Source organism: Xyrauchen texanus, chromosome 42, assembly GCF_025860055.1.
Source record: "Xyrauchen texanus isolate HMW12.3.18 chromosome 42, RBS_HiC_50CHRs, whole genome shotgun sequence".
Taxonomy (NCBI): Eukaryota; Metazoa; Chordata; class Actinopteri; order Cypriniformes; family Catostomidae; genus Xyrauchen; species Xyrauchen texanus.
Window position 1 is genome coordinate 32,098,170 of NC_068317.1, and position 17,572 is coordinate 32,115,741.

General features: G+C 43.5%; 1 protein-coding gene across 1 annotated transcript in view; it reads right to left on the reverse strand.

The window, feature by feature from the left end:
* Positions 1-17,037, reverse strand: part of LOC127635198 (sodium channel protein type 4 subunit alpha B-like) — a 161,551-nt gene extending 144,514 nt beyond the window's left edge. The window contains 1 exon segment of the mRNA XM_052115070.1: positions 17,031-17,037. The gene's annotated coding sequence lies outside the window, so the exon portion shown is untranslated.
* Positions 17,038-17,572: the final 535 nt, after the last annotated feature.

The following is a 17,572-nucleotide window of genomic DNA, read 5'->3' on the forward strand; positions in this document are numbered from 1 at the left end:
AGGGCTCTGTAAGCAACTTTGGATAAATGCGTCTGCCAAATGCATAAATGTAAATGTAGGTTTGGGACGACACAAGGGTGCACTAATGATAAGGGTGAGAATTGTCGTTTGGGGTGAAGTATTCTTTCAAATCTTGCTTTCAGGTGAACATAAATTACAGTAAGCACAGACTAGCATACTGTAACTTCCCTTGCTTCACTTCACAGGCCTGGATTTGACCTTCCAATCCATTTAGGGAATCCTCAATATAGTTCTTGTACTTGGCTTTGTTAGCTATAAGGCTGTTCGTCGACATACTCAATCTACTGTGACTCCATTTGTAGCTGGTTCCATTTTCATAAACCATCTTAGAGCAGATAACCAGAGACTGAATCCCATAAAAACAGATTGGACAATCTGCATATATATTACACGCATTCTCTGTGCATGACCTAATGATATCACTAGGACACTGTATGTATATCTTGCTGAATGTCACGGCTCCTCTGTTGATGGTCAGCCCAGATATTCTGTGGATGTGGACCCGGATTTACTTGCATATGAATCGTTTCAGTTATGTAGAGGTTTCTGCACTACAAACAGAAATGTAAAAAAAAAAGGTAATTGTTTCTGACCATTTCAAGTGCTCTTATTAACATTGGACATTTAATTTGGTAATTTCATCCCTGCATTTGACATTGTTGCATCTGTTGGTCTAGTGGTAACATTTTTCGCTATGAGTATGAGGGTTTTGGGTCCTGGTTTCGGATGCAGCCTTAAAGTTGCACTCACTTGCTCGTGCGGGTCCAGCGCGAGACTCAATCTCCTGACCGTTTAAACGGACTGGATCGTCTGCTTGGATTGTTACAGACGGACCGCCATGATTTGTGACTGAGAGGAAATTTTGATCCTGATCCTGAAGTTTTTGATTCTGGCTGATGGAAGACAAGATATTAGATGAGCGCTCGAAGGAAGAAAACACTGGATTTTCATGAAATTTTTGAGGTTCGTGAACCTCGTCTGTTTAAACGAGATATCTTCATATTTGCAAATGGTATATGATACAAGTTTTATTGATATTTGCCTTTTACCATTAGATAAGTGACAGGGAACTGTTGAGGCTGTTATAATACGTGTTTTAGAGGTAAATAAACGAGCGCTCCACAGGATACCGGATCTGCTCAAGTTTTGTGAGGTTGGTTTATTACACCTGTTTAATTGAGATATCTGCATATTTGCAGACAGTATATAATGCAAGTTTTATTGATATTTGCCTTTTATAATTATATAACATTATATAAGTTGTTGAAGAGAGAGAGAAAGATTGAAGCAGTGGTGGCTCAGTGGTTGAGGATCAGGGTTACTGACCAGAAGGTCGGGGGTTCAAGCCCCAGCACCACCAAGATGCCACTGTTGGGTCCTTGAGCAAGGCCCTTAACTCCAGGTTGCTCCGGGGGGGATTGTCCCTGTAATAAGTGCACTGTAAGTCGCTTTGGATAAAAGTGTCTGCCAAATGCATAAATGTATATAAATGTAAATGTGTCTGCAGCGGCTCTGATATGCGGACCGTTTAAATGACAATGTGTTGCACACCGGTCTATTATTGTATTAACATGATGGCATGTAACAACAAAACAAACTGTGACTGGTCATTTACACGTCTCAGATGCTTCACGTGCAAGCAGGAGATTCTCAGCGCCCTCAAGAAATAAATCGGCCAAACGGGAAAATGCATCGGTTGCATTTATCGATGCGATAATTAAAAAACTCAGAATATCGGCCGATATCGCCGATATATTGTTCGACCACTAATCATAACATGCACAATAACAAATTCTACCGCAGGATCGCCACTCGAGCTGGACTTGAACAAATGGAAACTGGCGACCTTGACTCACGTACTAGACACGTCCCAGACGCAAGCTAAATCTAAAGCAGATGGAAAAAACATTCCTCATCACAAAAAGCGGTGGGGCACAGTTCAGACATAAAAAGATCAGGCAATGCCTAAAAGTGGATCTTCCTTTCCTAGAATCGCCAATTGTTCGTTGATGCTGATTTTCCGCATTCGTTTTTCTACAAGTGGTCTTTTCCTGCTTATACTGTCTCTGGTTAATCGTTTGTCATCTCATCGTTGAATGTTCCCTACTGATTCAAACTGCTGATGAACAACAGACAAAATGCAAAAGGATGAAACCCTCACTGCGGTATCGGCTTAAAGGTCACAGTAAATCAATGAGTGACACTTTAAAATACAAGATCTTTATTATCAACTATTTATAACCAAATTCTGCAGGATTATGAAGTGGCTTTAATCTCCCCCGTCCTCTGGTAATGTAACCGCTGCTCAATTCCTCAGAGCCTCCGGCTCCATGTTCTTAATTAACACGGTAAATGACCGCAGTGAGTCATGTCATCAGTGACTAGTCACACTCATTGTTTCTCGCGTGATGGATCATACACGGTCATTACTGTACTGTCCACTCGAAATGAAACCAATAGAGTCAGCTCAGAGTCTGAGATTAGAATTAGACAAATGAATAAATTAAAACATGATAACTAATGATCTCAAATGTAAGACAACAGGGTTAACGTGGCAGGACAGGCCCACACTTGCAGAACAGTAAAAATATCGAAACACCTTTCTATGACCAGCAAATTGATATAAGATGTAAAGTTAAAATTAGACATGCAAATAATGAACATATCTATGCAAGGTAAAACTAAATTAACCTAGACTACATTAAACACCAGGCCCGTAGCAGCCTAGTGGAAGGGGGGTTCTGTTTGCCTAAAAGTGGACCTTTTTGCAGTTTTTCCCCTCATTTTGTATTTAATTCTGAGGTTCAAATACTTCATTTTGGTGACTTTTTATGCACTAATTGTGCTGGATTAGCTTGTCTGCTGGTATCTTAACGAGACGTTTTTTGATGCATTGATAATATTTACTACAATGTTGTCAAATTGCTTAGCAAGTATAAGAACCGTCCCCAGTTTGGCCGTCTTTTTGAATATTCTGTGCAATGATGCTGCTGTCTGCTTTAACTTCCGTCTGTCCTGCTCTTTCCCCCCATACTCATTATCCAGCTGGATGTCATTGGCATCACTGATTTAAGCTATGTTCACACTGCCAGCTACTTTGTCACTGCATGTCGCCAGTGGCGGGCGGTTAGGTCACTAGTGGTGTGTATTAGAGTCTAAACAGCACTGATTCTTTACAATTAATATTATTATTCAAATATTAGGATCACGTGAGCTCTACCATCTTCTCTCGTATCGGCTGTCGCTCCTAAAGTCGCTCTTCATTTGCATAAAGTTAAACATGTCGCGTCGCTGGACACGCCCACATCCGGTCGCCAACGGTCGCCATCGCTCGTGTAGCCGGAAGTCACTAGCTCTCATTGAAAATGAATGAGACAAGGTTGTTTTGTCGGTGTCACTGCGTGTCGCTGGCAGTGTGAACGCAGCTTTAGCGCGGTAAAGTTTGTCGGTTTGGCAGATGTAAGGGACCGTCTCCACTCACTACGCTAAAACACAGGAGATGTTCACTCATTCATGCGTTATTATACTTAATAAGATATTAAATCTCGCTTTCAGAGATATCTTCCATTCTGAGTCTGACCGCTAACAGGTGGGAAATGAAACAGGAAGTGCCCGCCCACCCGCCCTGATTGGCTGATCGGACCGATCAGATTCTGTGCTACATGACTGTGTGCGCTCAACTCGAAAATACAATCATTCCGACATGACGAATGCATCATCCATTTTGTGCGGATTTAGCGATATTTATGGGATTTATGCTTTTCAATTGCTGACTGGTTTAATCGTCGTATTTTTATTACCTTGAGTATTAAGAGTGGCGTGTTATCATAGGGTCTTTGCTAGCCAGAAAGCTACTGAATAGTGGCGTAATGGGACACAGTTTTGACCCTGAAGATTTCAACCGTGGTCTCAGAAAGAGAGACATACTTCAAGTAAACGTCTGTCAGAGTGATGAAGAGAAGATGACATGCTCAAAGGCAGTTGCCCACAAACAGCCAGACTTTCAATGCTAATCAGTATATTAATCCCTAATTGCTTCCCACGCACACAAACTGCTGTTTCCCTGCGAGGTGAGGTATCTAGGAGAGGTTGATTGACAGCAGCTTCAGTGGGTCACTGTAATCACGGGGGAGAACTCTCAATCCTGGCGCTGTTAGCAAGCTAGCAACATGCTAATGACGAGTAGAATGCACCACACTGAAATCAATACGCCCACTGAAATCACATTCAAGTGACTCCGTGGTTCCAGCAGGAAGAGTCTAGCTCGTATTTGTAATTTGTCGAGACAGAGGGGTGAATACTGAAGCGTTGCACTTATGCTTCATCATGTTCTGAAATTACAGGTGCGGTAGGGTGCAACTCAGCAAGGACCTAGCTATGCTAATATAACATTGTGATTCAAAACTATATTACTGTCTTTAACTCACTTGTTTCTCATTAATGTCCATTTTGAACAATTAGTGCTTTCTGCTTTATTTCATTGTAGAGCATAACCCTAAACCCTAACCTAAACCGAACTAACCCTAACGGCTCTAAAACTCTTGAGGGGGGTCCCAACCGGCACCCTGATGGCACCTACCGAGTTTGGTTCGTCTCTGATCTTTCCTTCAATCAAAAGAGTTTTTTCAATTTTGAGGGCCAAGGTGGCGCTATAGAGTACCTCATTGGCACGGCCATTGTCGTAGAGGTCCATTGAAGTCAGTTAGTGTCCAGAAACGACTTTAGGAGCCAATAGTAGTACCTGGGAGTGTCTTTGGATTGGACCAATGGTTCAGGACATAAGATTTACCATGGTAGTTAGGGTTAGGGTTACCTAACCCTAACCCTAACTCTAGTTAGCAATAGAGCCTATATTTATCTCAAGAGACTTTTTATTTGGATCCAGAAGGTGAAGCTCTTGTATTATAAGTCAACAATGACACTCATTGATATAATTAAGCAACTACACCCAGCCTCAGACTATTGAGGTTGGATCCCTAAGTCCTATTCCGAAACCCTAACCCTAATTCCCCTAACCCTAAAACCCCTAAACCTAACTTACCTTAACTCTGATTCCCCAAACCCGTAACCCTAATACCCATACCCCTAAAACCCCTAAACCTAATTTACCATAACCCTAATTCCCCAAACCCCCAACCCTAATATCCCTAATCCTAAAATCATAAAACCCCTAAACCTAACTAACTAACCCTAACCTAACTCTAATTTACTAACCCTTGTGTTCTTTAAAACCTGCATGACTTTCTGTCTTACATAAAACAATAAATACAATAAAAAAACATAAAAGGAGATGTCAGACATAATGTCAGGAAGCTTCTTCGGTTTCCCAAGATACGTTCGAGCTTATAGTACTTAAAGTAGTAGATTTTACATAGCAACAGGCCCATTCGGCCCGTTTGCGGTCGACCCACCGGCCCGCTTGGTTCTGCCGATGGTCAGTCCGCCCCTGACCGGCCCCAAAGTGCGTCGGCCCACCGGGAATATGCCCGGTATGCCTGATTACCAGTCCAGCCCTGGAGAGTGAGGACAGTTTAGTTGACAATATGTTACATTTAAAAGCAGCTCATCGTTACTGGGAAGGCTACACAGTGGTGAAAATTGCTACACTTTGGTAACGTTGGTCGTTTAAGCTACCTACACTACAGTTCTCCCCAACACTGGTTAGCTTTAGTCACCATTTACGTTTATTGTATGGAAAAAGATGCAGTGAATGTGAATAGTGACTGAGGCTTACATTCTGCCTTTTATCTTTCCTGGAAGAAAATAAGTCAAACAGGTTTGGAACAACATGAAGGTGAGTAAATGATGACATCTCTTTAATCTGCTCGTGAGTACTTGTTGCCTGTATAAGTCAAAGGAGCCTTTGTGTCTGTTTAGACCTAAAAAGTGCCTGAGAAAATACTTAGCTTATGTGTAGCTAAATACGTGTTAGACCAACAGGAAGTCAGCATGCTGCTAGGTTTAGGTTTGGGTTGGGACTCCATAAAATATGAATTCCTCTTCACTATATTATATCCTGTACAGCCGAAAAGGATCTCGCTTCACAACTCGCTTTTGGCGACCTCTCCTGGACATAAATGGAACTCACACTTGCCTAAACGCCCTACAACACTTACCACTTTGGCCACTGGGGGCAGTGTTTTACATTTCGGTGAGCAGATACCTATTTTTGCTAAAGAAAAGTCGACCTACGCTGTCCGATTTCACTGTTAGATCAGGCTGATTTGACTGAATGACAAATAAATGCGGAGCCTCATATTAAAAATTGGTTCTTTACCAGATAAACAAATGTGTAGATATACGTATATACCGTACATACCATATCCTTCAAACTCATGCACTATATCCCAAGTGTTTTGAAGTCAGATGATAGCTTTGTATGAAGTAAAGAACTCAACTCAACTAATCTAGGTCCACTTAGACTGGACCCAACAACCCGCTAGGTTCATGTTAGATTTTCAAGCATAATTCGGGTTCAGTAGGAGACGCCTCCACTCATTGATTCGAGAAGACGTTCATGTTCGGGCAGCAACTCGATGCTAAACCTCTCAAATGACATTTGTCCTCACGTTCAATGCAGGTATGTCAAGACATGTTTCGGCAGGTTTGTCATTAATAACGAGATGCACAAGTGACGTTCAATGAAGCTTGGTTTCACCGACGTCAAACCTGGCATGAGACGTCTTGAGGTGCCCTATTTGAGTTTAATGCAAGCTGGAATGAGACCGGAAAGCTATGGTGGTACTTCAATTTCAGTCTGATCCTCACGCAAAGCTGCTGCTTTATTTTTGGATCATTTTTGTAGCCGTCTCCATTATGAAAACGACAGCTCTGGACAGGGCTGGACTGGTAATCTGGCTGACGCACTTTGGGGTCAATCAGGGGCGGAATAGCCATCGGGAGAACCGAGCAGGCCGGTGGGTCGGCCGCGAAACGTGCCGAATGATAAGCCAAAATGGGCCGCCGCGTTATGCAGATAAGGACAGCGAACGCCCAACTGGTCCAAAACCCCCCCCTTGGCTCAACAGTAGGGCCAGTTGGCATGTAAAATCCCAAGCCGATTTCTCTTCCCAGTCCAGCCCTGGCTCAGGACATTACGCCATTTTTCTTTTGTGTTCCATGGAAGAAAATCAGACGAACATCTTTGGAACAACAACAATAGACAAACGAATTCTTGAACTCTCACAGCCACACATCGTCAGTACAGCGAGCGAGTGAAGGTGGTCTCTGCGTGGCCGCTCTGTTCCCGAGGGCAATATCTCCTCGTAATGTGATAAAGAAAAATACAATTCACTCGTGAGGCTATTTGTTATGGTCTTCATTAAATGATGGCCTGTGAATCACTGTAATAGCCTGTGTGATTTCCTCGGGCTCTGGAGGGCAAAGAAAAATGTGCCTTTCTGCAAAATCACTTATTTTAATTCTAATTTATTACTCAATCACCGTTTCCCCCGAGATATAATGCTAAGTTTGTCATTTACTAAGTATTCCACTGCCGTGTTATCAATCAAATCACATTAAATGATCTTAACTTCACAGCAAAATAAAAATCATTTTATTAATCATTTTTTTGTCCTGTTTTGCATGCAAAAAAATGTTCTAAGCGTCTGAAAATGAAGATGCATTTAAGATGTACAGTTGTGCACATTTAGTTTGATTTACACTTCAAATAATAATAATGATAATTATACAACAATTGTCACTGAAGTGTCCAAGACACAATTTTGCTTCTCAAGAAAAGGCGTCTCCTTTTAAGGATGTTACGAGAGTAAAATTAAGATATAAAGATATTATAAAGATATTCTCACCGTTCTACCTGCACGGGAAAGTCCAGTCCGCACACGCATTTCTTCAAACGTTCACGCCATCAATCCCACTTTCAGAACTTCATTCTGAAATGCCACGTTCTTGATTCCTTTAATAATCTTTGCATTGATTTGGTTGTTTCCCGGACCCGTTTTGGCACGAAGAGCGCCGGACTGCCGCGACCCACTTAGATTAATCATGTTTGAGCTTGGCCTTCAACACCACGCCACTTTGTGCCTCCCGAACACCGCTGTAATTTTTCTCATAGGTTTGGTGAAGCTCGCCTAACTCTAGGGAAAACTGGACTTGTTGCGTTTTGCACCTGCTGATCTGGTTTGTTTGCATGATCACGGCCTGCATGCTCCATGCAGTTGTGCGGTTGGAGAGGTCTCTTCTAAACAATGGCGTAAGGATAGGTTAGAATGAATGCATTGGCTTCTAATGACACAGGACTAGTCAACACTGTGCAAACAGTCTCATCCTAATTGCACATAACACATAAACACACGCACATACATCATTGTGCAATTTTGTCCAGGTTCGGCATTGTGTCTGTCAGGTGAAGCCCTCCGGAGCAGTTGAAAAAGGTAAAGCAGGGTGGCAACTCACTATTGGATTGTAACAGAACTAAAATCGTGATGCTGTTTCCCTTCGAGTTTCAGCTAACAATGCAACGGTGTGTGTGTGATTCAGAATGCATCTGAAGAGTTCACTAGTAATAGCTCGACATAAAAGAGAAGCTGAACCGATCTAGTGAGTTCTGTGCATGGAGGGCGCTTACTAATTCCCAGAAATCCTCCATTCTAAGAGCACGCAACCTCTCTTTCTCTGTATGACTGCTGCTCTCATGCTGCTATTGAGAACGTACAGATAATGACACAGGCATTTATAATCGTTTTGCAAAGGGTTTTTAATACAGGAAAGGCTCCTTTCAAGTAATAAGACTGCAAGCATATGCACGCTTGAATCTCACCAAAACATATCCTGGTCACATTTTACCCTATAAATCAAAAGTTATATTTTGCATGAAGCCTAATTTTAGGATATTTTTTTATTTTTTTATTATAACAATGTTTTCATGACAGTTAAAGGAATGTTCTTGGTACAGTACGAGGTAAGCTCAATCAACCGCTTTTGTGGCATAATTATCCCTCGTTTACTTAAAAAAAAAAACAAAAGCCCAAATTGGGGCCTGAGTAGCTCAGTGGTAAAAGACACTGGCTACAACCTGAATCCCAGGGCGTGCTGAGTGACTCCAGTCAGGTCTCCTTAGCAACCAAATTGGCCCAGTTGCTAGGGAGAGTAGTATCACATGGGGTAACCAAATTGGCCCGGTTGCTAGGGAGGGTAGAGTCACATGGGGTAACCAAATTGGCCCGGTTGCTAAGGAGGGTAGAGTCACATGGGGTAATCAAATTGGCCTGGTTGCTAGGGAGGGTCACATTAGGTAACCAAATTGGCCTGGTTGCTAGGGAGGGTGGAGTCACATGGGGTAACCAAATTGGCCTGGTTGCTAGGGAGGGTGGAGTCACATGGGGTAACCAAATTGGCCCGGTTGCTAGGGAGGGTAGAGTCAAATCCGCCCCAAATTGGCCCGGATGCTAGGGAGGGTAGAGTCACATGGGGTAACCTCCTTGTGTGGGGGGGTCCTTTTTGCTGTCCTTTTCTGCATATCGCGGCGCCGTTTTGTGGTCCGTACTGCATAACGCAGTGGCTCGTTTTAGCTAATTGTGGCCCATTCGATACGTTTCACGACCGACCCACCGTCCCGCTCGGTTCTCCCAATGGCCAGTTCGCCCCTGATCGCCCCCAAAGTGCTTCGGCCCACCGGGAAAATGCCTGGTATGCCAGATTACCAGTCCAGCCCTGTCCTCCACCACCAGGATTGAGGCGAGTCACTACGCCACCACGAGGACATAGAGCGCATTGGGAATTGGCCGTTACACATTGGGGAGAAAAAGGAAAAAAATCTTACAATGGAATTCAATGGGGTTTAATCTGTAAACATTAAAATACTCACTGTTTCAAATGTATAGACACAAGACATAAACAATATGTGTGGAGTGGTGGTGGCGTAGTGGGCTAAAGCACATATCTGGTAATCAGAAGGTTGCTGGTTTGATCCCCACAGTCACCACCATTGTGTCCTTGAGTAAGACACTTAACTCCAGGTTGCTCCGGGGGGATTGTCCCTGTAATAAGTGCACTGTAAGTCACTTTGGATAAAAGCATCTGCCAAATGCATAAATGTAAATGTAAAAATGTAAAATCACTTACTAACCGCATCCGTGGAAAGATACAGACAATTTTACCACTTTGTTACAATAATGACATAAGGCCAAAAACACTAAAACCCTCAAATGACAGTAAAAAACACTTTACAGCTCAAATAACACACCAGTTTTACCAGAATAATTCATGTAAGTGCTATTATAAAATTATAAGCGTCACATTTCCGTCTTTAAAACCTGGAAAAATTGGCCCCATTGACTTCCATTGACCTCCATTGACCCCATTGACCCCATTGACTTCCATTGTAAGTGCCTCACTTTTTAAACAACAAAAGTAGGCACAAGTTGAAATTATGTTTCCTGATAATCAATATTATGCCACAAATGCTGTCGATCGAGCTTAACTTGAAGAAAATGTGTCCGGAGACTCAAGAGACCACGTCATCGCCCGTTGCATGACCACACAGAGTGCATTAAACCGCAGTCGAGTTCGTGCAACACGAAACATGAATCATACACCTGTTAAGTTCCTGTTACACGGATGATCGCATTATGCAGCATCACAGCATGTCTGTGCATTACTCTAATGGCTCGCTGCATTTACTGGAATGACAGAGCAGGAAGAGCCATTAAAAATGGAGCAAGGTCCAGTGTAAAGACATGTGGAGTGACACGGCTCGCGATGAGAACATCACTGAAGATAAGAGATCACATCTGACACGGGACAGGGAGATGCCCTAAATTGCAACCTTTTATAGGTAATTGATAGGTGCAACGCTACAAATCTTTTATGCCGAAGAGTAGCATTAACCTTCTTCCTTGAGTGCATCGCTGCAGTCACAGAGAGACGCCGGACACACGAGGGTTCAAGGACAGTTTAAAAGCACTAGCGCACATACTTACAACTTATGCCAAAAATTCTTATATGTGTGTTTCTTCAATTTTGGGCATTTTCACGTGCCAGCGGTTGATTCAGATTATTTTTGGTACTTTTCAAAAGCCTTCGATATATAGATTTGACTGTTTTAGCCTCGCTCCAGACCCAGACTATGAAAAAACATGATTAAAAATAAGACTTTATTCCATTTAAAACAAATAAAAATAACCCGTTACATAGTACTTGTTATCTAAGTGGACAAAAGTGTCAGTGAAGGACATTTTTGAGTTATAAATATGAGACAAAACTAAGAAAAATCTACTTTTATAATTAAAAATAAAAATAAAAAATTATACATTTGGCAGATGCTTTTATCCAAAGTGACATACAGTGCGCTTATTACAGGGACAATCCCCCCGGAGCAACCTGGAGTTAAGTGTCTTACTCAAGGACACAATGGTGGTGACTGTGAGGATCAAACCAGCAACCTCCTGAGTACCAATGTATTATACAGAGCACTTATTACAGGGACAATCCCCCCCGGAGCAACCTGGAGTTAAGTGTCTTACTCAAGGACACAATGGTGGTGACTGTGGGGATCAAACCAGCAACCTCCTGAGTACCAATGTATTATACAGTGCACTTATTACAGGGACAATCCCCCCGGAGCAACCTGGAGTTATGTGTCTTACTCAAGGACACAATGGTGGTGACTGTGGGGATTGAACCAGCAACCTCCTGATTACCAGTTCTGTGCTTTAGCCCTCTACACCTCCACCACTTGGCTTTATTGGCTATTAAATTAACCTCAGCAACACAAAGGAGTCGGTCAATTAAAAATATGTCACTTCCATCATAGTCATTTCAACACAGATTTCTATTAAACACAATCCAGAATTTGAGATGTGCTGGAAATGAACGTTCATGACTTGAATGACATAAATCTCCTGTGATGCATGATTTATAAATATACTGTATATATACATATTATCTACTCTACTAATGACAATGTACGTGCACTTGGATTTGTATTTTATTTCTTATCCTGTTTGTAAACGTTTTCTTGCAGTCATGATGTATTATTGCATGACCTTTTTCTACCAACACGCATTTAACCCGGAGTACAGCTTAAAGCTGACAACTGACTAACACCAGCAGTGAATGTGAAAGTATTCTGTATTCAGCTGTAAAGAGCAGCGACGGATTTTGACTTGCAAAGGCCCTGGGGCCAATTATCTCCAAGGGCCCCCCTCCACCCAAAAGTTGTTGAGCGGGAGAGGGGGTGGGGGGGTGGCAGGGTGTTCGTTGTTCATGCCCAAAAGGGATGTCACCAAACTAGATTGTGCAACCTTAAAGCCCAAGGCCCCCCTGGTGGTCAAGGGCCCCTGGGCACTGGCCCCACTGGCCCGGTCGGTAATCCAGCGTGAGGGTTTTTCCCCACAGATATTTCAGATAATATAGAAACTGTTCAAGCCTTCGTTGCTAAACGTCACGTTAGTACTAGCCATGGAAGATGTGCTGCTTTTCAGCATAGGAGTAAAAAGGGTGTGTGTGGGCATGTGTGTGCGCAGGCACATGTGTTTGTGGACGTGTGTGTGTGTGTGTGTGCGGGCATGTGTGTGTGTGCGGGCATGTGTGTTTGTGGAAGTGTGTGTGCGGGCATGTGTGTGTGTGCGGGCATGTGTGTTTGTGGATGTGTGTGTGTGTGTGTGTGTGTGCGGGCATGTGTGTTTGTGGACGTGTGTGTGTGTGTGTGTGTGTGTGCGGGCATGTGTGTTTGTGGGTGTGTGTGTGTGTGTGTGCGGGCATGTGTGTTTTTGGGGGCATGTGTGTGTGTCAGCATGTGTGTGTGCGGGCATGTGTGTTTGTGGGCATGTGTGTGTGTGTGTGTGCGTGTGTGTGTGGGCATGTGTGTTTGTGGGCACGTGTGTACGGGCATGTGTGTTTATGGGCATGTGTGTTTATGGGCATGTGTGTGTGTACGGGCATGTGTGTTTATGGGCATGTGTGTGTACGGGCATGTGTGTTTATGGGCATGTGTGTTTATGGGCATGTGTGTGTACGGGCATGTGTGTTTATGGGCATGTGTGTGTACGGGCATGTGTGTTTATGGGCATGTGTGTTTATGGGCATGTGTGTTTGTGGGCATGTGTGTGTGTGTGTGTGTGTGTGTGCGGGCATGTGTGTTTGCGGGCATGTGTGTTTGTGAGCATGTGTGTTTGTGGGCATGTGTGTGTGTGTTCGGGCATGTGTGTGTGTGCGGGTGTGTGTGTGTGCGGGTGTGTGTGTGTGCGGGTGTGTGTGTGTGCGGGCATATGTGTTTGTGGGCATGTGTGTTTGTGTGTGCGGGCATGTGTGTTTGTGAGCATGTGTATTTGTGGGCATGTGTGTGTGTGTGCGGGCATGTGTGTGTGTGCGGGCATGTGTGTGTGTGTGAGCATGTGTGTTTGTGGGCATGTGTGTGTGTTTGTGGGCACGTGTGTGTGGGCATGTGTGTTTGTGGGCATGTGTGTGTGTGCGGGCATGTGTGTTTGTGGGCATGTGTGTGTGCGGGCATGTGTGTTTGTGGGCATGTGTGTTTATGGGCATGTGTGTTTATGGGCGTGTGTGTGCGGGCATGTGTGTGTGCGGGCATGTGTGTTTATGGGCATGTGTGTTTGTGGGCATGTGTGTTTTTGGGCATGTGTGTTTATGGGCATGTGTGTTTATGGGCATGTGTGTTTATGGGCACGTGTGTGTGTGCGGGCATGTGTGTTTATGGGCATGTGTGTGTGCAGGCATGTGTGTTTGTGGGCATGTGTGTGTGCAGGCATGTGTGTTTATGGGCATGCGTGTGTGTGCGGGCATGTGTGTTTATGGGCATGTGTGTGTGCGGGCATGTGTGTTTGTGGGCATGTGTGTGTGCGGGCATGTGTGTTTGTGGGCATGTGTGTTTGTGGGCGTGTGTGTTTATGGGCGTGTGTGTTTATGGGCATGTGTGTTTATGGGCGTGTGTGTTTGTGGGCATGTGTGTGTGCGGGCATGTGTGTGTGTGTGTGTCTCAATATATGCTTTAAAATAAACAGTTATCTACAGTTCTCAAAACATGTCCAACTTTACAGCTGTGAGGCGCTTTTAGGCTGCATCTCTTTTCAGGTTAGTCTGCTCAGTTCTTCCATCAGAGGATAAAGACTCGCCAAAATAACTTCAATGTTTCTATTTGCAATATTCTGAATATGCCATCATCCTGAAACCCAGAATCATTAGCAGATAGGTGAGGAAGAACAATATCACCTCGCTGTAATTCTGTGATCATTTGTTCTCAGGTTTCTGTCATCTTTAATGCTGTGTTAGTACAAAACATAATGATTGTTTACATTTATGCATTTGGCAGATGCTTTTATCCAAAGTGACTTACAGAGCACTTATTACAGGGACAATCCCCCCGGAGCAACCTGGAGTTAAGTGCCTTACTCAAGGACACAATGGTGGTGGCTGTGGGGATCGAACCAGCAACCTTCTGATTACCAGATATGTGCTTTAGCCCACTACGCCACCACCACTCATTAACCAGAAGCGTCATGGGACTCTGGAATATTGTGGATAGGGTCAAGCTGCACTTTTAAGGCCACTTTTTCAATCAAAGTCCCGCCCTGTCACCCGTATAGCCAATCGGGACAGACTGCAGCAGTCCCCAGAGATCGTCATCAATCCACAAAAATGACTTGATGTCTTTTAACGCAAACCTTTCCAATAAATGCACATCATTCAAGAATGATCTCATCAGTTCAGAGTCTGGGGGGGCGGAGCTTCAACTTCTATCAAGAGATTATGGGAGAACGTATTTGGTGTTGGAGGAGGGGGTGTGGCCTAGGATTCTTAAAATCATCAAGTCTGTATCTGGAGATGCAAAAGTGCGCCTTATGCAATTCAAGATTTGACATTGATTCTATTGGACCCCCTATAGATTGTATAGACTGGTCTTAAAGACACGCCCACCTGCTGGCGAGGCCAATCAGAGGATGGAGACACAACACATGGGGTTTTTGGAGCGGTTTGATTTGGTTGAGGGTGTTGAATTTCATTTGTTTTCTGGGCGATGGGGCGGTCATAAATTTGGGGGATAAACACATAAAAGAAAATTGGGTTCTGACCAGTATCATGATTGGCTGGCAGAGTATTTTAAGGGGATGGAAGTCAGATTGGGCTCCCTCATTTCCGGAGGGCTGTGAGGAGATGGGGAGGGTGGCAGCTTATGAGGAGATGGGGGTCTGAGATTTGTTTGCTAGGAAGTGGGGCAGGTTTTTGGTGTTTTGGGAGGACTCCCGGGGAGGGGCTGTGGAAAGAGAGGTTTAGTTTGAATTATATATGATTATTATATATTTTAGTTTTCTCTAGCAGTGGTTTTATATGTTGTATTAATGTACTTGTAATTGGGTAAACAAGTGAACGCTGTGCAACTACATTAGCATAGACAAGAGTTGACTACTGTATATAATGAAGGTAGATTTGAAATGAAACTTGCCCTTCATTTTCCTAAAGGTCAGATCGAGGCAAGTTGTCACATGTCATAATTTTATACTATTTATTCATGACTTTCTCAGTGGATAACAAGGGTTAGATCTTAGCCTACTTTACCCCATTAGGTCCTCTTATTACGTTTTTTTTGCACAAATAAATATAATGTATTATTGCATGACCCATTTAACCCTTAATACATCTATCAATACAATGCACGGTTGCTGTTTGGTGCTTCATAATTGTTTGAATGTTTATGCTTTGCTGAAAAGTCATTTAAGACTTTAATATGATATTTAATTCAGATATTCACTGGAGTTAAATGAGTGACAACTAGCCCCGGTTTCACCCAGTTGTTGCCTGTTCGGTTTAAACTGCTATTTTCTATTTTTTAATAATCATGTATTCTATCACTCCTGACCGACTCTTCCTGTCTTTAGGCCAAATATGCATTGCATGTCGCTAAACTTGTAAACACGCGCGATTTTCTTGATATTTTCAGCACCTTGGACAAGAGCGCGCGTGTTCTCTCGCGCGCTGCTGACCTTTGACCAAAGAAAGTCACGCGACGATGTTGACGTGCTCTGTGTTTGACCATTAAGTTTCCCGTCAACAGATTCGATTCGTGTCGTCAGAACGTTAAGACTGGGACGTTTTAATATCGCTTTATCAAAACCGATATTACCGGCGTTACCGACCGACGTTCGGTGAATCGATTCAAAACTCTTCTGAGCGGTAAAATTCCCTCGGTGGAGCAGATCTGCTCTGAGTCGAAGATTTGTTTCTAATAACGGATGCGTTCTTGCGAGTCTAGCGTTGTGCAAACTTGCAGCTGCGTTCATTTCAAACGCGTCGCGTTCCAGCCGTTAAATAGGACGCGTGCATGCGTTAAAAACCATCTTGACGGATCGCCGCAGAACCGAACAGAAGGCAAGAGTCTCAAGATAACTTGTGTTTTACTACACAAATAAGTTACAGAAACAAGAACGCATCCAGTGCGAACGGAACCCAACAGCACGCGCGCATTGAACGCGTGTTCCTGCGAACCAGACGCACGCACGAGCACGCTCACATCCCGCGTCTGAACGCGTCCAGACCTTCTCACATCTGACCCGATTATAGACCCCAGTGCGTTGGACGTGCATCTCGTGAAGCGTCGCGCGCTCACAAAACCAGAGAGAAAGACAGATGTCTCGCGCGTAATTGCGTCATTTTGATCAACGGCGCCACAAAACGGGACACTTTGGCGAACACCGCATTCATAACAACAGAGAATTACAGAGAGTTGTTTTTTAAGCAAACAGCCAGAAGCACGACCGTCCAAAACTAATATTTAAAGTCAGGCTAAATGCACTTACTGTTAATATAATGACTTATCAGGCTGTTCCTTTTACATCCGAGCTGTTGCGCGTTTCCTCACAATAAAATCACTTTAATTGCCATGCAAAAAAAATTTACAATTTACAATTTTTTTTTGCACATGATCAGCTATCATTTGCAATAAAGCATCACTTAATACTTTGCATGTTTGTGTTTAATATATGCATGATACATAATTGGCCTATTGCAAGGTAAAAGTAAACAATTGCGTTACTCACATGTGAAACTCCGCTTATGTTCAGCTTTATATTTCAAGGTGTTCACACATTCCCTCTGCTCAACAGAAAGAGCCACAGTAAAGCCATGATGAAAATCCCCAGCAGTCCAGATAAACACTGGAAATCAAGTTGCGCATTTACTGTTCCAAGTTCAGAAGTGAATCCACACGCGCATTAGACATGAATCAGAATTAAATTCCCTCCTCGCATCACGCTGAATGCATGCGCTATCAGTGTGCCATGTCTCCTGGATTCCCACTGACAGACATTCTAGAGACTCCAGCAGCACATAAGTTGTGTCAGAGCTCGTTCTCTTGCGCTGTGTAAATCAGTCTGAACTGATCTGAGTGCAGCTGTGAGACACTCGCATGTTCCTCCTCCTCCAGGAACACCATCTGCTCCAGCCGCTTTAAACACACTTTGTTTGGGACAAAATGTGAATTAACCTTCACGCGCTGCATTATATTTAGGCATAGCCTACATGAAGAATGTTTGAGTTTATTTACTGATTCATATCTGGGCTGCATGGAAGGACAGAGTGT